General features: G+C 38.2%; 1 pseudogene across 1 annotated transcript; it reads right to left on the bottom strand.

Annotated features, from left to right (window-relative positions):
- Window positions 1-3,061: 3,061 nt before the first annotated feature.
- LOC145985700 (innexin inx3 pseudogene) lies at window positions 3,062-21,854 on the bottom strand (annotated as a pseudogene). The gene is made up of 2 exons (XR_014441430.1): window positions 21,751-21,854; window positions 3,062-4,494 (listed from the first exon to the last, which is right to left on the bottom strand). The product of XR_014441430.1 is annotated as an innexin inx3 pseudogene (transcript).
- Window positions 21,855-23,027: the final 1,173 nt, after the last annotated feature.

Raw genomic sequence — 23,027 nt, forward strand, 5'->3', positions numbered from 1 at the left:
GGTCCAAACACTTGATTCATTTCACTAATTGTTATTATGTTTTGCGCAACACCTACATTAGTAATTTTCTTCTTTTACAGTGATTACAAGTTTTTTAAGAACCAATTACATTTATCTTTGTTGGATCTTCTTAACTTAATTACCAGGAACGGTGCATCAAGTCTGTCTTATTCTGCAAGGATTACAGGGTTCGAGTCACGACCTGTCCATGGGTTATCTTAGTAGTTGTTCGTTCATCAATTTCTGCGTATTCAAGGGAGCCCGGGTTCGATACCCCGTAGAAGCACATAGTCGTTAGGATCGCACTTGTAGGTCCAGTCCCCATTAGACTATCGGTGCATAAATGTGGATTTGAAACAAAAATCAAACAATCAGCTTAATCAATTTCATATGATCATCAGTCATTCACATTGTCGCCGTTAACAACAAAGTGGCAGTAAATAGACAAAATACAGCAGAGAACCGAAATTGTTTCGAAGTATTTGTGTTACAAATGCGTGTATGGCTGGGGAGGAGGTGGGGCGATTATTCCTTGATCGTAACTCGAATTTTGTCCGATAGATATGTGCAACTCTTGTTGCTTTCAATGTAGGTGCCATTTACATTGCAGCTGAGGGTTTTGCTAAAAGTTGTAACAGGCATCACAAATACAATAAACAAGCCATATCAAATGATCTAGTGCATACAAGCAAAATACTGATCAGAACCTTACAGTGTGATTGTTTCTACCTACACCCCTTTTCCTCTTTAGATTCGCCCGCTTGAGCTAGATGGGTCTTCTGTGGTCGAACAGTAAATAACGCTTGTTTGGATTGTAAGTTTGTAAATAAAAGATACTTGTAAAAAAAAGTGCTTACACTAGTAAGACGAAAACAGTAACAAAAGAAACATTAAATTTAATATGAAATTATAAACTCAATTAAGAATGCAAGAACATATTTATTCCTATTAAAACACAATTAGTATACATTTGTATACATGAAACTGTAATACTGATATCTAAATACTATAAAACAAACCACAATTATCACAGACTATGTTTCGTAATCCATTACATACACGCAATAAAGAATCACAGAATACAGTAACAATTGAAACATCTACTGATTAAAAACTTTCATATGTAACTTAAACGTTTTGCAATTTTCAAATGAACCAGAATTACAAAAGAATATATATAGATTAATAGAACCTATCAGAACCTATGGCATCCACCATAATTTTATGTGACAGTTTCACATAATCATGATTACAAATTTCTTTGCCAATTTGTACCACTATTTCAACGCTTTTTTGACCGAAAAATATTTCAAGCAGTATATTTAGCATATGAACTGGACTGTAACTCTTGAATTAAAAATCTTAGAATTGCTAAAGTTCATTTGTACATTCACACATACATGAACACAAGTAAAAATTAAGGCAAGGATATTTAGGTGATATATATAAGGTGCAACATATTTACTTTTTATGGACTAAAATATTAAAAATATGTATTAACATTTCAAAGTATTTTGCACCATTTAAAATTATCTCAAATATTTTACATAAAAAAAACACATAACAGTTAAGTTTTCAGGTGATTGCTTCTTGCTATTAAATCATAAGAAAAATGAAGAAAATTTTACAAAATTATAAAATTTTCAAGCAAGTTTCTAGATAAAATCTGTGTACGAGGGGGAAAATATTTACTTACCTAAAAATCCGAGCCCTCTTAATAATACTAATCAGTCATTATAGTAATAATCAGTCTTGAATAATACTACATGTGAATAAACCAAAGATGGCTAACCATGTAGGCTGCACAGTATGTATCCCAAGCTATTTTTTGAAAAGCAACTCTACTCTAAACATGAAACCAAAGCCGAAATCATTTCTTAATTTTTTTCGTTTCTCTTGGGAGAATTACAACACTTGTATTACACATTTCGCCGCCACTAGGAACTATATACCACTATGTCGTGCAACATCTAAACAAATGAAGTTATAGAATAAGGGATCATATTAATAGTATTATAGGTCTCGTGCAACAACTTGAGCTCTGGGGAGAAAGTATCCGAGTTGATCGCGGAGGCAGTGACAACCCTCATAATGAGTTCTCCGCCCTTCAAAATCAGTGTTTGCAACCGCACTAATTTCTTGCTATTCTCAATATATGTTACCAGAATGCCTGTGATAACCAAGAGCATTTCTTAGCAAAGGTGTATATACACTAGTATCTTGTAATTGAAAAAAAAATGGTAAATCGACCTTCTAACCTATTACGGCCATATTTGCTTTGTACGCAATGCCGTAAGCTCCTCCTCCCCCATTTCCTTCTCTCTCCTTTCCTCCTCTCTGACATCATCAATGCGTGTGTGTGTCTAGTGTCTATATATATATATATATATATATATATATATATATATATATATATATATATATATATATATATATATATATATATCACTAAGGGCCCCAAATCAGCAGCAGCAGCCTGCGTTTTTTTGACAAAACCCATATGGCCCCCCTCGGATTTCTACTTTCCCCAGAGCTCAAATTGTTGCACGAGACCTATGGGAACTCTATATCAATACTCGGCAAATGAACAAATGAAGTTATAGAAGCAGGGATCATACTAATAGTACTAGGAACTATATATCAATACTCAAAGAGCAAATAAACAAAGGAAGTTATACGAGAATGGATCATACTAATAGTACTAGGAACTACATATCAATACCCGTATAGCAACTACCGTAAACGAAGGAAGTATTGAAGGATTGAGAAAGTAAGAATTTCAACATCGAAGATGAAGTTAAAAATGAGTAATTCCAGAATTTGATTAAATCATTGAGGAGAAGGGAGAGAGGGTGTGTCCTCCCATTTCGCCTTATCGCGTTTTCACTTCCCCCAATACAATTTCAAATTATTTATGTGACGAACTTTCTAAGGCCATTTCGTCTTACACACAAAAAATTTCCCACATGGGAATATTATCGACTACGTATATTAATATTATTAACGTATGCAAAAACATTTTGTTAATATCAAGTTATTGTACTTGACAGCGTTAGGTTAGGTTAGGTTTTATTACATTAATAATAATAACCCTTCATGTCGATAATATTCCCTGGCGGGAAATTTTTTGTGTGTGAGGCGAAATGGCATGTCCCGTTTCGCCTTAGAAAGTTAGTGTCACATAAAACACGCGAAATTATATTGGGTGGGGGTGAAATAAGGCAATAAGGCTAAACGGGTCCGGAGAGAGAATAGGGGATGAGAAAACTCTATGTATTTTTCATTTAATGAGTATGATCCTTTTCAACTTATGTCTACAAGAACTGGATGTGCTTACTGCGCCTCCTGAGGTGGGTCAAGTGTAACATACGTACGGCATTCGTCTATCTCCACCCTCTCGCAGATATGCGTGAGTGCAAATTCGAGACGAGGCGAGCAAATGTTTGGGTACAGGTGTTCTTATTGACTGCCCTGAGGAGAACGTAGTCTCCGTACTGTAACTCCCGGATGGTCATCTTCGTGCACGTCAGCATTTTCCTGGGGAAGTAAAACCTCGCCGTCCAGATTCGCATCGCTGGTACCAAGAGGAGTATCAGCTCGAAGAGCAACTCGACAGTCGTGAGCAGGCTGAGGATCACAAGCCAGAGCCAGAGGCAAACGTAGATCTTCTCGTTGATGACGTTCAGGGAGAGGGCGCACAAGAAGTCGTGGACCTGAACTTCCGCGGAAGGTCCATACCTGCGATACGTGCATTTGGTCATCGTCGGGAAGATCACAACCGCGGGATCGGCCCTGTCAGCCGATTCTGCCGATAGGAACCGGAAGTAGTCGATCCCGTACGTGAGGAAGACGTTCCCCAGGGCCCTGTCGATGAGGAAGATGCTGCCTACGGCATTGACCAGGTTGAGGAAATGCGCGAACAGGTACATCACAGCGTAGAGATTGCTGGTCTTGTCTTCCGACAGGAAATGGTCGGCCGCCTTTCTCGCATGGTCACTCTCCACTTCCGGTTTGTCGATGGCGGACGGGAAGAAGGTGCAGTAGCTGCTGATCTTGGAGCGCTCCACGGCCGCCCAGATGATGTGAGGGACGGCGAACAGGGCGCCCTTGAGAAGGAGCATGAAGGGCACCCACTGGTAGTAAGAGTGGTAGCGAACCTGCTCCCCCTGTGCGGAGGCTACCACCCCAGGATGGAGCACTTCCTTTCCTTGCCGACCTGGCAATGTGAAGGTGGAGATCACCCAGCAAAAGGTGTTAATTAAATCTGAGCTGATGCTGGTCTGTGTGTTCCCGACGCACTGGATCGGATTTCCGAAAAACTGTGGAGCGCTGGTGACCAGGCAGCACGCGATGAAGATGCCGGTCGTCAGCTTGTAATGCAGCCGGAAGATGACGCTGTCTATGATTTCCTTATTTGGTTTCAGCACTTGGAAGAACTTTTTTACTGGAAACACAGTCAACAACAAGTTGGACATCTTGAACTCGACGTTTATCCTGAAAAGATAGAAAGTAAAACATAAGAAACGCAAGCAGATTCATTACTGGGTATTGCACGTCGGCTCCTGGTATGTAAATTGTACAAAACTATTTTCGCTTTTACTTGAACATCTTATGTTGCCTTTTCGAGTTGACGAGTTGTATCCTTGCGGGTGATCTTGGCTGCTTCTGGCAGGGAAATACACCTCCGTAGTTGCCACCCACTCGCCGATTGGGTGGTCGACAGCTCTTACCAGTAGGAGAATGAAGCTCAGTGGCTTAGGCAGTCTGCAGCTCATCCCCTTGCTACTGTGCAGCCTGGCTTGTCCAGGGTTCACCCGCAAAGATACAGCTCGTCAACTCTACTTTCCTTATGAGTACAAACCAGGTGAATTTATCGCCTATTTATGTTAACACGTGTGGAAGTCGCTCATTCTGATATTGTGTTGCTAGCCATGACGTACCAATGACGACGATATACACAAATTAAAGTAATCTCTGTAAGGAAAATTTGGAGCGGATGGGTAGGGTGGCAGGATGGATGACAGACATACATGCGCCCTTCATCTCCGTGTGTCTTACCTCTTTCTCTGATTTATCTCCCCCTCTCCCCTTTGATGATCTCTGTCTCTGTTTTGTTTTAGTTTTATTTTCTATATTTTGCTAATTATCTCTACTGCTACTCTTTCGTTCACTTACGACTATTAAAATTTTCAGTTCAATTCATTCCCTAAATTTTTCCTATCACTGCTTCATGTTTCTCAAGTATTTCTATCATTTCGGTTTCTCTCCCTCTTTTCTCTCTGTCTTTCCACAATTCTCTCATATCGCTTTCAACAGACAAACCCAGCTTCCCGATGGCATAGTGGTAATGCTGACTCGTTATAATTAAGGGGTAACGAATGCGATTCCAGGTGAAAAGATATTGCAAAGTGATTCAGATCCCAGTCCCGATTAGTCTGTGTGAGCATAAAGTTGATTTAAAACAAACGTTGACAATTTTGTCAACAACCCCATTGTACAGTGATCACCAAAACTTTCAGAAAAACGACGTTTTATTTTAAACAACCCAAGGCTTTGGTGGCTGTATATAGAGTTAAGCTCAATATCAGGGTTGCCATATGGACAACATATACAGGGTGTTTCTGTGACCGTGTTACAAACTTGGAGGGATGATGGAAGGTAACAACCGCAACAAAATGAGATAGGGATCACTGCTCGGGAAATGCCCCAGTTAAAAGATACAAGACAAAACCTTCGAAGGGTAGGCAACCACGCATAACGCGGAGGGGAACCATAAAAGAGAGGGGAAAGAATCCACCGCGCATGACCTGGATATGACGTAACGTCAAACTCGACGTGTGTAGTCTAGAAGCACGAGTATTTCGGCTGCAATCAGCGCAATGGAGTATACGCTACAGGAACTGGCTGATATGGAATTTGTGTATGGACGAGTAATGGGAACTGTAGAGAAGCAGAAATGGTTGTATCGGACCACGTATCCACGGCACAGACATCCAGCGCACACCATGTTTCCCAGACTTTTCCAACGATTACGGGAAACGGGGCAAGTGCAACCTCAGTTCACGAGCAAGGAGGACAAAGAACTGCAAGAAAACCCACCTTGCAGAAGCAGTGCTGGATCGGGTGGAAGGTCAACAATCCATTAGTACACGGGATGTGGCACGTGAAATTGGTGTGGCCCATAGTACAGTTTGGAAAGTTCTGAGCGAACAGAAGCTGCACCCTTACAATCCATAGCGTGTCCATGCCTTGGGTCCAGCTGATTTCGCACCCCGCGTCGTGTTAAGTGAATGGTTACTGCAGCGCTGTGTGGTCGATGCCTGTGTGATTTTCACTGATGAGGCCTGTTTAACGAGAGATGGGATGCTGAAAAGTCGCAATAGCCAGGTATGGGCCGATGAAAATCCCCGCGCCACAATCGTGAAGGGCCATCAAGACAGATTTGCTGTAAACATGTGGGCGGGCATTGTCGACGAACATTTCATAGGTCCGTATCTTTTACCGCCACGATTAACTGGATCAGCGTACACTGTGTTTCTGAGAGACATCCTCTCCGAGCTATTGGATTATGCCCCACTTCTCGCATGTGGTTTCTGCATGATGAGGCCCCAGCCCACTTTGTAGCTTCTGTTCGTAATTTTCTGACGCCGACCTTCCCACAGCGGTGGATAGGGAGAGGTGGACCTCTTGCTTGGCCTACCCGTTCACCTGATCTGTCCCAACTTAATTTTTTTGTGGGGTCATGTCAAAAGTGTTGTCTACGAGACACCTGTGAGTAACGTAGAGGAACTCTTGGCAAGAATCCTTGCAGCCTGTGATCTGGTCCGAACGACTCTTTGGATATTATTGCGACGCTGTCATGCCTGTATCGAGGCAGGGTATGACAATAAAATTAATTCATTGTCATAACAACATAAGAAAATTGTTAGACTAAGTTCAGAGTTCCACATATGTGCAATAGTTATAATAATTTAATAATATGATTGCTCAAAATTTATCCATATAATGCAATTAAATGACTGAAATTACAATTTAAACTAATTTTATTAAATATGATGTTTAAAAAAGCCAATTTGCATATCATGACAAAATTATCAAATTGTGCAATATTTTGAATTCATATTCATAACAGTTATTTTTGACTGACAAAATGAAAAACAAATATCTTCTATCATATGTGTTCTTTCAGACAAGCAAGATAAGTTGAATTCAAATTTATAATTAAATTTATTGAAATTGTGTACATTTGCATTGGCATCAAGGTTTATATACAAAGGCCAACTCTTTAAAATTGTTCAATGTATAATATGATGTCATTCTTGGTATCTTGTATCAACATTCACAAAATGGTAATTGTAATTATTAGATAAGTATATTGTGATATACATTGTAAAATAGCTGTAACAGAACAAATATGTATATTTACTACACTAACATTCAAGCTGTTAAGCACTTATTGACGAAAATATAAAACAAAAACAATTGAAGATAACACATACTAAAAAATCGGGCTTCAACTAGTTACTCTGATACTAGTTGTCTGTGACTTTGGAAGGATCTGATGATGGAACATGGAACAAATAAGTACAGATATAGCAATATGGCATTGATACATATTTGTACAATTATTGTTGCTTTTAAAGCATTAAACTTGGCAATTTGATAATAACTTGGATGCTTAAGCTATATAGAAGCCTTTTATGAATCTTTAGTGAACTTTGATTATGATATAATCTTTAAAAAAGATTAGAAAGTTGTGGATTGGCACTCCATGTATAAAATATGTCATGTTCAATTTGAAGCAGTGAATATGTATCTGCTTTCAAACAAGCAAGCTTATAAATGCTACAATTCCTCAAATGAATGCTTTGAGAAAAGTTAAAGTGACAAATATATGTTCAACATTTGGATGTGATTTAGCCAGATGCTGAGTTTTGAAAACTGAAGATCAGGATTGTAGAAGGTCTGGGTGAGGAAATTGGCATGTTGAGTATGCTCCGTGGTGGAATAGATGCATGCTTAATTATAAAAACGAGGACTTACTTGATCTCAAAATGAGATAATAATATAAATATTTTCTTCTTATAAAATACACTTATATGTTATAAATGTTCTTATTTATAAATCCATAATTTGATTCTGTTGTAATTTTTGTTATTTCTAGTTTTTTTATCAATATAATAATTATAAAAATATTCATAATTGTTTGAGTTGAGTTGGTGTTTTTTAAGTCCACTTTATGCACAGTAAGGCTAATCGGGACTGGACCTACAGTTTAAAGTGGGATCCGAACCACTTGTGCCTCCACCGGGTATCGAACCCGGGACCCCTTGATTACAAGGCGACGACGCTACCACTGCGCCATTGGGGAGGCTCATAATTGTTTGAGTATAAAACTATTTTTCAGCATATATAAATTGAAATTTCCTTTTCAATATAGAACCATAGCTTCCTATTGTGCTAATACTTGAGTTTGAATTTAGACCAATGGTTATAAGGGGGGGCGTCACTTCGAACAACTGGTGTAATGATGGCTGCAGTTACTACTCATTAAAGCCACGTCAGTGATTCTCCTGTGTTCGTTTTCCATTTTCCCAACATCTATTATGGTTCCCCTCAGCGTTGCCCATGGTTGCCTGCCCTTCGAAGGTTTTGACTTGTAACTTTTGACTGGGGCATTTCCGGACCAGGGATCCCTATCTCATTTTGTTGCGTTTGTCCCCTTCCATCATCCCTGCAAGTCTGTAACACGGTCACAGAAACACCCTGTATGTGTTCATTTTATACCGCAAATAATCATAATTATTTATGAAAGAAATACAGTTTCATTACCTGAAACAATTTCTTGCTATTTGATTGTTAATGACAAAAGAAAAGATGAGAGAATATGAAAGAGTAGGTGAGGAAAGGAAGAAAAAGGGTAGGAGAGGAGAAGAAATGGGATGAAAGTAAAGAAGATGCGAGGAGAAGAGAGAAAAATAAAAATACGAGATGAGATCAGAAGAGAGGATTAGGGAATAAAGAGAGGAAATGATAAGAGGAGACGAGCGCAGTGTGGTCGGAAGACGAACCAGGAGAGAACAGCATCAGATATAACAGGAGTGGAGAAGAGTGGGGTGGAGAAAAGAGGTGAAGATATGAGAGAAGAGTGTTGGAAGAAATATGAGATAGAAGAGGAAGAGAGGAGAAACGAAGGAGAGGAGGAGAACAGAGTTAAAAAAGAGAGGCCAAGATATGAGGAAAGAGAGAAGAACTGAACTAAGAAGAGAAGGGGAAAAAGAGGAGAGGTACTTCGGAGGGTTGATGCATTAGCAACAAGAAACAATAACTTTCTTTAATGGCTATCTAATATATTCACCGGGCGAAATGCCTTTTGGTTGAGTTCGGAGCAAGATATCTAATACGCCACTAAAAAGTATAATTTTTATTTTTCAATTTTATAATAAGTATCCACATTTTTCCACTTCTCAGTTCGTTGAAATGTGCACACACCCAAAAATTTTGATTCATGATCATCATTAAGTACTGTTAACATGCAAATACTTCTACTTACAAACGTTCACTTGTTGGATGGGGCATTGTTGCTTAAACATTCAAAAAGTGCAAAATTTGAAACTTTAAAATTAGGCCTAGTTCAAACAGCATTAGGGCAGGAAAAAAACTAAGGATACCATATTCTCTGGCTGAGTATATGTACTAACGCAAGGAAAAGAAGAAAGCAGTGAGGCTTCATGCAATTTTCGAGAAAATAATTACATGTGTTAAGAAAAGTCATTGTCAATGATCACACATCTTGCCCTATCAGAAACTGGAACAGCCATTTCTCCTCCTTTTCTTCTTTCGAAACGGAACAACAGTTCATGTCTTGGTAAGTTGTTCGACTTTTTTTTTAGGGATGACGTAATGGTAAAGGCGTCGAATTGTAATCAAGTCAAGGGATCCTCGGTTCGGTACCTGATGAAGGCACAAGTGGTTCAGATCTCACTTTAAACTCTAGCTTCACTTCCAGCCTTCCTGCGCATAGAGCAAACTTAAAACCGAACTCCATATCTAATATTGAAGCACTTCACTTTGATGGTGACATAGAATTTTATTGGGATATTGATGCTGTTAGCAGATATAACCAGTTTATTATTAAAACAATTGCAAAATTGTTCTAAATGGAACAGTCATGTCTTGGCAAGTTGTGCGACTAACTTCGTTTTTTTTTTGGATGAAGGCGCAGTGTTAACTTCGTTATTTTGTAATCAAGAGATCCTGGGTTCGATATCTGATACGACACATAAATCGGATCCCACTTCAAACTGTACGTTCAGCCTCGATAAACCTTCCTGGGCATAACGTAGACATACTTGAAACCAAACTCTGTATCTAATATTGATGCAATTCATGCGACAAGAATATGTCGTTTGTAAAATATTCTATATTTTTGCACAACAGACAACATAATTTATAGCTGAAAGAAACTCATTTCTCTTAAAAGTACTTGTTTAACTATATTGTGTATGCGAGATACTAAAAATAAACCAACTTGAATTTAGATAGGCCGAGAGAAAACAAGCACAGGATATTTTTAACATCTTTGATATTGTTACTGCAAATAATAAACGTGCATTGTTATCATCAATGCCATGTTTTTTCAAGAAATTATGAAACACTACTTCACCTTGCAGATAGAATGGATTACCTCAGAAGCTCTTAGAATTATTTGAACTGTGGTGCCATCAAAAAAAGTGATTAGTTGTGCAGTCTTACAGAATTAGTTAGTGAGATTTATAGCAAGTCTTCCAGAAAGAACATACAACCATTGTGATAATGAACAAGTAATTGTTGCCACTAAATCTAGATGTTGATGCAATTTCCTCTTCATGTACCTATATTTATGTACTGTCACTTTGTTCATTGGTAAGGATGTCGAATCGACCCTTCCTAATACAAATATGTATAATATGTCGTTGGAAAGGGTAACAATCAAGGATTCCAGAAATGTAAAATTTTTGGTGAGGAATCAATTGGAAGTGCATGAAAACAAAGTTTTTATTTTGAGGAACCTCCATTAAAAATTAAATATAATGAGCCTAATTTGCGTGAAGATGTAAGTTAAATGCCTAATTTGTTATATAGAGTTGTTGGCTTTAGTTATCCTAGCATATACAATACATTTATAGTGTATTTATTCTAAGAGAACCAAACCTAACGGAACTAACCTAAAACGTAGGCATTCCTCGAGAAACGTCACAACGAAAGGTTGTCCTCACGTTGTGCGATAAAGAAGACAATTGAAGACAGGGTATTCCTTATCGCACAACAATCAGAAAACCTTGAACAATAAAATAACCAAAAAACATGTATTTTCCAAACAAATTGAAGGAAAGCAATTTAAAATAACGAAGATAATTTACAGCTATTAAAAAATAGAAGCTTCAATATCCAAAAATGAAATAAAAACCATAAATACGGATAAAACACGAAATAAAGAAAGTTGAATCCTAGTGGAAATTAGCATCTATCGTATTAATCTATAAGATTATATTTTATTTAAACTCTCTCTGGATGCTTCATGTTGACCAGGGCATTCACTTATCTACTCCAGTTGTCTCAACCTCTGTGGTATGTGAATAATGCACAGTGTTGTGCTATGCAAACTTCCTGATGTATTCAGGATATAGGAAGTTCCATCAGCCTATGGAGTCAGCTGTGTGCAATAGAGGTAGTAAAAATCACGATTCGGCATGGAAGAAGGTCTCCATGGCCTGGGCGATATAGAGGTGAGACAGACTGAGAAGGGACTGACTTTGGTTTTGATTGAGGAGAGAGAGGAGCTTAGAGAAAAGGACTTGAGGGAAAGTGAGGCGAGTCCTGGTCAACGAAGTCTTGAGAGGTCATTGTTTTATTTTATTCGACGTTACTTTGAATTAATCATCATTCTTCAGATAGACAGGTAATTTTCCTAACCAAGGTATGATTCAGGTTTGAAGGTTCATAAAACCGAATGAGTGACCATTGTATTTTCTAATTGTTAAGCTGTTTAGTTTTAGTTGTGCCTTTCGCACTGCCAAGCGTTTGACTCGTTATGTTAATGACGAGTGCTCTCATCATTGAGGATGAATGATAAATAAGTTACATCACCCATTGACTTATTGTGGGAGTGACTGGTTTTGATCCCCATCATTTTCTGGAGAATTGATAAGCTATTACCATGTTAAAAACCAAAGTTCGACCTGGCAATACTGTGTGTTTACAACATGAATGTGGATACAGAAAAGAAGCTATGGTAAGCAATGTAAGAAAGTTTGTACTATTTCACAGAACAGGAACATCTACTTGAAAAATGCACAGTGCCAAATCGAAGCTCGAATTAAGTACTACGAGTGAACATATATTTTTTACGCCGAAATTGTAAAACACAAGGGTCGATTGTGCAGTATAGCCCTTCCAAATATTTGACCATGTGAAAATAACATATTTAGAGCTGAGCCGATACCGATACCGGTGGTATCGGTATGGGAAAAGTATCGGTTGAAATTTCCCACCGATACCTTCCGATACCATTGTTTTTGAGTCGCTACAACCAAGGCCAAGAGCAATATTTGTCCTTTTCAAAAGTTCCTTCGCCCTTACTAGTGGCAGACTGGAAGAAACTGCGTAAAGTTTTCCGAGAATATACTGGACAAAACCCCACCCTCCTGGGAAGCAGATGATTGACAAAATCAAAGGCATGCATAAAGGGAAAGTTGCGCCCAAACTTCTGGAAGGCATGTAAGTAACTGATAATGGCTGTGTGGTAATAAAATAAACCATTCATTTCCATTTATTGCTGGCACACTCGTGGGGTAAGAAAGATGGACGTTTTTAAAACCAATGGTAGGCTGTTTCCGGGCCAGATGTATGAGGAGTTGTTGGGATAGACGGGTGAAAGTCACCGTGGAATTTGTTATGTTGATTGATTGCATTGTTGTTTTAAGTCCACTTTATCCACGGTGAGGCTAATCGGTACTGGACCTACAGTTTGAAGTGGGATCCGAACAACTATGTGCCTCCACCGGGTACCAAATCCGGGACCCCTTGTATACAAGGCGATGACGCTACCACTGCGCCACTGGGGAGACCCGAATTCGATTTATTTTATCTACATTCAAGCGGGGAGGATTCAGTAATTTCTTCTTGTACTCTTTCTTTATGTGTAAGTCTTTCATGTGACTCTTAGTATAGGCCGATACCGGAGGGACTTATTTTTATTGCAAATGACAGAGATGAACAGCACACTAATATATAGATGGGTTAATTTGATAACTGTATATCCATATATTTTTACGTCGCTTTTCTCACTCTCCAGGTTAACCAAAAAGACAAGAATGAATAGCGTTGACATGAAACTGAAGAAGAGACGCCATCCACCGATTATTTTTCTTTTGTAACTGCAACACGCTAAAAAGTCTTGCAACATTTCAAAAACCTCTTTCTTTGATTACATGTTACAAGACAATTTAAAGTGCTATCATGCTATATGAGAACACTTTGAGAGTTATTTAATGTCATTAAAGGAATATGATGCGATGAGTTAGTATAACTCGATAACTAGCCTTTATTATTTTAAAATCGAATTTTGCAAGTATCGGCATCGGCTCAGCCCTAAACATATTCATATCATTTCGAATAATTTTATTTAACCTTAACATGGACTTAATGACTTCAAGTTTACTGAAATACTTGTAAGTCTCGACGACCAACGTGGCGGAGTGGTTAGCGCGCCCCAGGGCCTCGACATGGGTGTTCTTTCTGAGTGACAACTCATCAATTTAAGGATATCAATTTTCCTCATCGTCGTAATTAGCGACAGAAAAACAACATAAAATAACCTAATTAAATCAATCGCCATCTAATTGTGTCAGACTGCAGAACCGATCACTTTTTGATGGCTTTTCCGCACCAAAAAAATTCCAAGCACATCTGTGGTAATCGATTATGTTTTGCAAGATGAAGTACCTCAAAATATGAATTTAATATCTGACAAATTTGCGTATGATGTTTTATAATTTCTTTAAAACCATGGCATTGATGATAACAATGCTCGCTTATTGTTTGCAGTAGCAATATCAAATATGTTGGAAATATCTTACGGCTGTTTTCCTAGGCCTAGATGAATTGAAATTGGTTTATTTTTAGAATCTCTCACAGACAATATAGTGACACAAGTGCAGACCCTTTTAGAGAAATGAGTTTCTTTCAGCTATAAGTTATATTTTATTTTGTGCAAAAATACAGAATCTTTTGCAAACGACATATTCTTATCGCATGAATTACATCAAAATTAGATATAGAGTTTTGCTTTAAGTCTATTTTATTCACAGGAAGGCTAATCGCGACTGAACCTACAGTTTAAAGTGTGATCCAAGCTGCTTGCACCTCTATCATACTATATCGAAACCAGGACCCCTTGATTACAAAGTGACGAAGTTAGCACAACGTTTCATCCAAAAAGAAGAAGCCAGTCACACAACTTGCCAAGACATGACTGCACCAATGAGAAAATTTTGCAATTTTTGAATATTAAACTGGTTTTATCTGCTAACAGCATCAATATCCCAATAAAATGCTATATCAGTTTGCTTGTTCTAATAGTGATCTGCCATGGTCAGTAAACAAATATTTTTGGTTCTATTACTTAAGCAAGTTACGACGGGCAGAAACAGACAAAAAACTGAATTTTGGACACTGTTGCGGCACAATATTGGAAATCAACAATGTACCAAGATTAAAGTGTAGAAATAAGGAATTGAAAGATAGAAAGATTAAAGTGTAGAAATAAGGAAATGAAAGCTAGATAGATTAAAGCGTAGAAAGAAAGAATTGAAATCAGAAAGATTAAAGTGTAGAAATAAGGAATTGAAAGCTAGAAAGATTAAAGTGTAGAAAGCAGAAATTTAAAGCTAGAAAGATTAAAGTGTAGAAATAAGGAATTGAAAGCTAGAAAGATTAAAGTGTAGAAATAAGGAAATGAAAGCTAGATAGATTAATGTGTAGAAATTAGAAATCCAAAGCTAGAAAGATTAAAGTGTAGAAATAAGGAATTGAAAGCTACAAAGATTAAAGTGTAGATATAAGGAAATGAAAGCTAGATAGATTAAAGTGTAGAAATAAGGAATCCAAAGCTAGAAAGATTAAAGTGTAGAAATAAGGAATCCAAAGCTAGAAAGATTAAAGTGTAGAAATGACGAATTGAAAGCTAGAAAGATTAAAGTGTAGAAGTAAGGAATCCAAAGCAAGAAAGATTAAAGTGTAGAAGTAAGGAATCCAAAGCTAGAAATATTAAAGTGTAGAAAGAAGGAAATGAAAGCTAGAATGATTAAAGTATAGAAAGAAGAAATTTAAAGCTAGGAAGATTAAAGTGTAGAAATAAGGAATTGAAAACTAGAAAGAAACAGCTTTAAGTGAGTGTACTCCTGTTAAATCTAAGAGTATTATCTTATGGAAGTTAAATTAATAATTTTTAATCAGATGTGTCAATATTTTAAAGTTTACAAGTATTTTTAATGCAGAGCATGCGATTAGTGGAAGTGAAGTACCATGATAACAAAAACTGTAATAATAATAATAATGTCGGTGACGGCCAAAACAAACAAATGGTAGCCTTAGGGCCCAAAATTTTATAACCCCCCCCTACCCCCGAAAAGTAAAGGACTGACACTTCCTTTACAGTCGAAAATTGTCATCTTCACAAATAAAAAGTAAAAATTCATTGAATGATACTAAAAGCCTATCCGACAGCGCAGTTGTAGCGTCGTCTCCTTGTATTCAAAGGGTCTCGGGTTTGATACCCGAATATTTGCAATATTCTTCCTCCTCTCTTCCGTTGGTTGAGGTGAGGAAAGCACTGCCTCTGTAGAGTATCCCATATTGCACGACAAACTGTTCTGACAGCCTCACTGGCCGTAGATTTGCCAATTCTATAGGTATAGTGCAGCTCAATAAGGTAGAAATCAGTTTCGGTCCAGGAACCTTTTTTCCCCGCATCAATTTTAATACGGTCCAGGAACCTTTTTTTCAGCTTTTTGATGCAGAGAGGAAATCCGTTTGTTGGTAAGTCATGACTCATGTACGAGAGCTTATTCATAACACACGGCATGCAAAACACATTAATCCGGATGAGTAATTAAAAAAAGGTTACTAATAAATATCTCAAAATACACTGACATAAAAGCCATCCCCATCTCCCAAAATGGGAAGGGGCTCAAATTTCTTGTTTTGGTGAAAATATCATTTTTTGAATGTTTACATTCCTCACCAAAATATAATTGGCTGTCACTTGAATTAAAGTTACGTATTTTTAGTTTCCGCTGAGTGTCAGCATTTTCTCTGCATTACCTACGGATTCTGGCGCCGCCGCTGCTGGTCTCATATTCTGATCAACTGCGGCAGATCTTTCTCCTCTGAATTCATGCCGAACGCCGCCTCTCCTTGCATTCTCTGTGACGCCGCCGCGCCGCACTCGTCTTTCTCCAAACTCGAGACCGACCGCCCGTGTATACTTCTGCGACAGCTTGGTTACGTAGAAATCAAGTGCATTTTATGAAAATTATGACGCATAACACCATATTACATATACATGCATTACGTACACACAAGGTTTACTTAACCCGATTTTTAATTCTATTTTGGCGGGACGTTTATTAATTTACGTGTAAAACAGGAATGTATTATTCAGAACTGAGTTGCATGTAAAGCGGTCTCAACTCTATGTGGTGATTAGAGGCACTCTGCTAATCAATTATCATATCGGTTGTTCGGAATATGCAGGTTTGTCTCTGTCGCTATATAATGAGGGAGAACGAAAAAGGAAATAAAACTTCAGAGGGTGAAAGGAAAAGAGAGGATGAAGACAGAGATTAGGAAAGAGAGAGAGAGAGAGAGAGAGAGAGAGAGAGAAATAAGACAGAATGAAGGAAAGAACAAACAAGAGAGAGTAATTAGGCATACAGAGGGAAAAAATATGGAAGTGCGAGAATGAGAAATGCATGAGGCAGTAGAGAAATAAAACGAGAAAGAATGAAAGCGAAGAAAAAAGTGTTGGAGAGGATGTGACACACAGAGAGAAAGGAAAAGCAAGATAGGGAGAGAGAATGAAGAAAGAATCAGTCACACACACATACACAGCGAGAGAGAGAGAGGGGGGCAGAAGATAGATACAGAAAGAGAGAGTATGAATGAATTTAAAGAAATAAATTGAACAATAAGAATAATAGGTGGAGAGAGAATGAGGGAGTGAAATAGACTAAGAAAAGAGCTCAAAATTCGTATCTCTGCTTATTACAAGCTTCATTAATTAATGTTTACTTGAATTATTTATTTATTATTAATAATAATAAAGTGAAATTTGAATTATACTGTTCTTAACATACTTATACCTAGGTACACTGTATTAAATCTATCTGATTTTGATTTTCTAAAGATTCGTCCCTTTGCATCGCCTAATGATAAATCACAACGGGCAGGGTGCGAAAGCAAAGACTATATTAACGGGAATAAACAGTTATTAATAGCTCGTGTTAATATGCATTTTTGATTCAGTTTTGCATCTCTGTGTTTGTGTCGAAACATATGAACAAACGAGAAAAGAAGGAGAGTAAAATGGAGGAAGCAAGAGGAGAGAAGAACGTAGTATTCAACGAAGATATAAAAAGAGGAAGATTGAGAGAGCGAGAGAGACACCGGGGCAAAATACAGAGACATGTAGGAATCAAATTAAACATACAGGTAGGAAGAAGAATGGAGGAACAGAGTAAGGATGGCGAGCCTGAGGAAGGCAGAGCGAGAGAGACAAGAACAGAAAAAAATTAGGGAGAAAAATAGGAAAAGTAGGAAACGGGGAAGAAGAAAGAGGAGACAGAAAGAGAGGTAGAATGAGAGGGAGAGGGAGAGAGAGAGAGAGAGAGAGACAGTGAAATAAAGTGAAGGAAAGTAGAAAGGAGAGAAACAAAAGAAGAAAAAGAAAGGAATAGACAAACAGAAAACAACGTGTGAACAAGAATTTTCTTAAACACTTGAAACGAAAACAGGATTGAGAGAGAAAATGAAAGAATAGAGAGAACTAGAGCAAGGTAGAAGGGACAGAAACAGAGGAAAGAGAAGGAAGAGGGAATAGGGAATAGGACAGCACAGAAGAGAGTAATAAAGAACCAGATATAAGATAGAGGCATAGAGAGAGAGAGGGGGGGGATATATATATATAAGATAGAGGCAGAGAGGCAGAGAGAGAGAGAGACGAAAACGCAGGCGAAGAAACATAAGGGAATAGCGGATAGGAAGAATCAGCGAATGAGGGTAAATGTCGCAGGGGGAAAAGCAGTTAATGAAAGCGAAGAGATGGAGAGAGAGGAAGAGCGACAAAAATGGAAGAAAGGGTGAGATAATTAGAGTAAAATAGAGACAAGAAAAGTGGGAACGAGAAACAAAGGGAAAACCAGAAGAATGATGATGAGAAAGTCAACGAAAATGAAAAACGAGCAAAGAGAGAAACAGAGGACGGAAGCAAGGGTACAGAAATACTACAGAAGAGTTGGAAAGAGTCACATAAAAAAGCAGGAAAGTGAGATGCAGAGAAATAGGAATGAAAAGAGAGAGAAATAGAGGATGAAGGAAGGATAGATAATCCGAGATAACGGTATATAGAGAAACACGGACTAAAAATAAGGGAGCTCGGTGGAAAGAAACACATGAAAAGTTTTGAGAGAAACAGTAAAAGTCTGAGATAGCAAAATAGAGTAAGATAGAGAAGACAGAGAAACAGAGGAGGGATGAGAAGGAAAGAAATAGCCATAGAAAAAGAGTAGGAGAGAGAGGTGGAGTAAGGAGGAGACAAAGAAAGGAAGATAAAAGGAGACATAAAATATTGGAAACGAGAAACATTAAGAAAATAAACATTAGAAAGCAAAGAGATAGAGATAGAGAAATATTGAGAAGCAGAAGAAGAAGACGAACGAGGGAGTGGAATGGAGGAAGAATAGGGAGATACACAGAGGAGGAAAGAAATATAGAGACGATGGAAGGAAGAGTAAGATAATCTGTGGAGGGAAGAGAAGGAGAAAGGGAGAGAACTAGATAAAGATGGGGAGAGAAATGAAACTACTTGGAAAATTGGAAGAAGGAACAGTAGGAAAAGTAACAGGGAGAGGGTAACTCAGAAAATGTAAAAAAGTCATTAGTGGAGAGAAATAGAAGAAAGCGGAAACAAACAGAACAATAAAGAGAGGAGAGATAAAAACAAGGAAAGAAAGAGGAAGACAGAAACACAGAGGGAAGATGGGAGTAGAAACTAAGTAATAAGTGGGATTAGAGATAAAAAGACGGAAGAGATAAGAATTTAAAAAAATAGAGGCGATGAAAATTAAAGAGAGAGTAAATGTGAAAAGACTGAGAGGGTGAAGAAAACAGAGAGCGTGGTTGGAGAAAAAGATAAAAAGGAAGATGAGTCGGAGTAGAAAGAGAGAGAGGAGATGGGGACAGACTGTGAAGAGATAAACACAGAAGGAGTGAGTGAAGAAAGCGGATAAAGAGAAGGACGTAGTGGAAGATACAGAGGGGCAACGAAACCGAGGTCACAGGTTAGATTCCTGCTTAGGTGACATTTCAGTGGTCCCGACTCGACTTTAACCTGTCCCGATAACACATTTGTGTCTAAACGTTGCATTATGCACACTGGCAGCGTGCGAAGTAATGGAGGGGGGGGGTGCCGGGTATTTCCCCAAACATTTTTTTTGTCCCTACCAGGGAAGTTTTTATTACCCTCAAAGAAAATTAAATTGAAAGCATCTATAGAGCGTCTCAACCTTAAAACTCAGTATGGGTTAAATGGAGCGCGGCGTTGCCAGATCAACAAACGGAGTCGCATCGAGTCGCTGTTAATCGCTAATGATTACGACAAATTTACGTCTATAATATCGTATAGGAAATCATCAAAATCGATGTATTTGATGCATTTTGGGAAAAAAACTATAGTTACCTCAAGTTTTCCATGTAAATGTTTATATTTCGACGTATTTTTTTTTTCCATTTGCATTATATGTGTAATACACGACGCAACTATTGTTACTTCTTTCGTTGAATGTTGTATCCATTACATAAACAGAATTAAATAAATACAAAAACAAACAATAAGATACATTTTTACAGAAAATAAAGCAGACTTCCTAGGAACCGGGGCACCTGCCTGCAACTGAAACTACGATTGCGGAATAAATAACGGTGCTGTGGAGTAACAATGCATTCTAAAAATAACTTGAAACAATGGTCAACATTTTTCTCGCTTGGTCTGCATGTGTATCGTGACAAACCCAAAAGTTTCTCGCTAACCAACTTTTTCGTGTTACGGTCTGTTGATTTATACAAAATATCCAATGTATATAACTCTCCTCATAAGCAAATTAATTCACTCAGGCGAAGAAAATCATATTTACAAGCATCATAGATCCCGCAAAAAAAAAAAAACTGGCGAAGTTGTTGAAGCGGTTTGATATTTATGGCTTTTGAAATATTTACTAGAAAAAAATTAAGCGTTTTGCAAATTTGCATAATTATGAAAAATTCAGATCACATGAAATAATGACAGGTTATATATATAATGCCGTCATTAAATAGAGCATAAAAAACTCTACAAGATATTGATCTCACTGTTTGAAATTTTTTACTTTTACATTTTGTAAATTTTGTAACATCTCGCAACGCAGCGGTGGTAGAGAAGGACAGAGCTATTGGCAAAACTCATGTATTAGAGAGAGAGGGAAGTACTCCATTTACTTCCATACTAACTTTTAAGGTTGAGACACTCTATAGTATACCATCCATTTCTTCACTATGGAACACCACTTCAAAATCATTCTGGAACAGATATTTAATCTTTGAAATATTTGCTTCTAAAGTTCTATTTTTAAATAGCTAATTGTTTACTTGTTCCTATTGTCGTCGGGTACAAAACGTTTAGAAAAAGCCTCCAGACTAGCCCGTTGCTATGTCCATTGTTATATTAACTATAACAACCCCAAACCAATTACAAGTATAGTTAATTTTATTAGCTTTATTCTTGGAGGTCAGTGGCGGCGATTGGGTAACCAAAACCGGGGTGCAAGGTGTCAAAACGGGGGTAAGGACATTATATTTCCCTTTGTAGATAAGATTAGGCATAGTGTGGGGGCAAAAGTGGTGAAAAGTGTGAGGGAGCAATTGCGCCCGTCGCCCCCCCCCCCTAATCGCCGCCACTGTTGGGAGGTAGATCACATTTCTCGCCACACGCCCTTATTGAGTTGAACGGGCAATAGAAATTGGTCAAGCTTTTGAGTTGAATATCTTTTTTTTTTTACGAGTTCACGTTTTCGTATTTTTTGTTTGAGTTGATGTTTTAAGTCCATTTTATGCACAGTAAGGCTAATCGGGACTGGGCCTACAGTTTAAAGTGGAATCCGAACCACTATGTTCCTGCACCGGGTATCGAACCCGAGACCCCTTCATTACGTCAGGTTTTCTTAGTCTAAGCGTTTCTAAATTACGTGTATTATCATACGATTGAATGTCCTAGATTAGGAATATAGTTCTGGGTCCTAACAACTGCAAGGCAATTGTTTAGTTCACTAACTGGTAACATATACACATTTTCATACTCCATTAAAATGCCCCCGCAATGATATCACAAATACGCCACCTTCGCACACTGGACACTGTTGAATACAATACAAGTACAATGTTGATCCTCACACTTACCCTACTCGAAGTCAATCGTACAAGGATACACTGCTGTTTCGATGTTCGCCGGAGAAGTTGCAACACTGACTGCAGGACACACACGCACACGTTTCTACTCACGAGACATACAAGGACATAACTGCCTCAAAGCTTTCTGTACATGGTAACTAAGAATCGCCAAGGTTCGAAATGGAGGCAGCTGATTGGTTACAGCAGCTCCACCTACTGGGGTTGTTATGGGAAAGAAATTACTGGAACAATCGCATAATTGTTTACTCGAGTTTAACGTGAAGCAACATGTCTTTCATTCCCGACTGGATGTTGACAAGGCGAGCTTCCTTATCGGCAGCAATGTACGTGACGCGAGCGAATATGTTAGTAAAAAAAAAACAAAGAAGAGCGTTGACGTTTTGCTAAGTTTTGACCTTTGGGGTCAAGGCGTCTGGGACCTAACTGGAAGACTTGCAATGGAATCCTAACCACCCTTGTGACACGTGTGACGACTTTCTCTCGTTCTGTTGATAAGGGGATGAGAAGGTAGTAACTACAGAAGTATCAAATACCATACGTTCCCTCTCCAAGAGAATAAGTAGGGACTTTTTTTAATGGGGATTTTATAATTCTCAAATTTGTGTTGAATTTTTATTTCTTTGTCCCCTTTCTGTCCATTTTGACTTGATCGCGACGACAAGGATGGGGATTAGATAGTGCTGTAGTCAGGCCCGTACCCAGGGGATCCCCTCAAATTATGAAATATTTTAATGTGAGCCTTTAAAAAGCTGTGATAATAAAATCTACAATTTTTCAAATTTGCAAAATAAAAATCAATTTTGTTCTTGCACAGGCTCCAGAAGTATGCAGTCTGCTACATTGGGTAGTTTTGGTTTCATAACCATTTACAAGGTGAGTTCAATTTTTTTTCCGTTATTTTGGAGATAATGGAGCTTTACAAGCTCTGGCAATAATATTACCAGAGCATTGGTGGTCACCAATGGTGCAATCACAGGGGGACAGGGGGGCATTGCACCCCCCAAGCTTGTACGAAAATCAATTGTAGGGTGGCAAGGGCGGGGGGCAAGCATTGACGGCCAAGGTCACTTGCAGGGGGCACAGATAGGCAATTGCCCCCTTGATTTCAAAATTTATGCTAATTAAAATATGTTTCGGAATTTTTTTTTGCTCGCTTCGCTCGCGTTCCCTGCTTCTCTTAGTCTCATCAAGTTTGGCCGCCGAACAATCTAAATAAAAAAAGGTTGTAAAAGAAAGAATTCCGTGGCGCCCCGTGAAATTATTTG

This window comes from Lepisma saccharinum, chromosome 3, assembly GCF_977018435.1.
Source record: "Lepisma saccharinum chromosome 3, izLepSacc3.1, whole genome shotgun sequence".
Lineage (NCBI taxonomy): Eukaryota > Metazoa > Arthropoda > Insecta > Zygentoma > Lepismatidae > Lepisma > Lepisma saccharinum.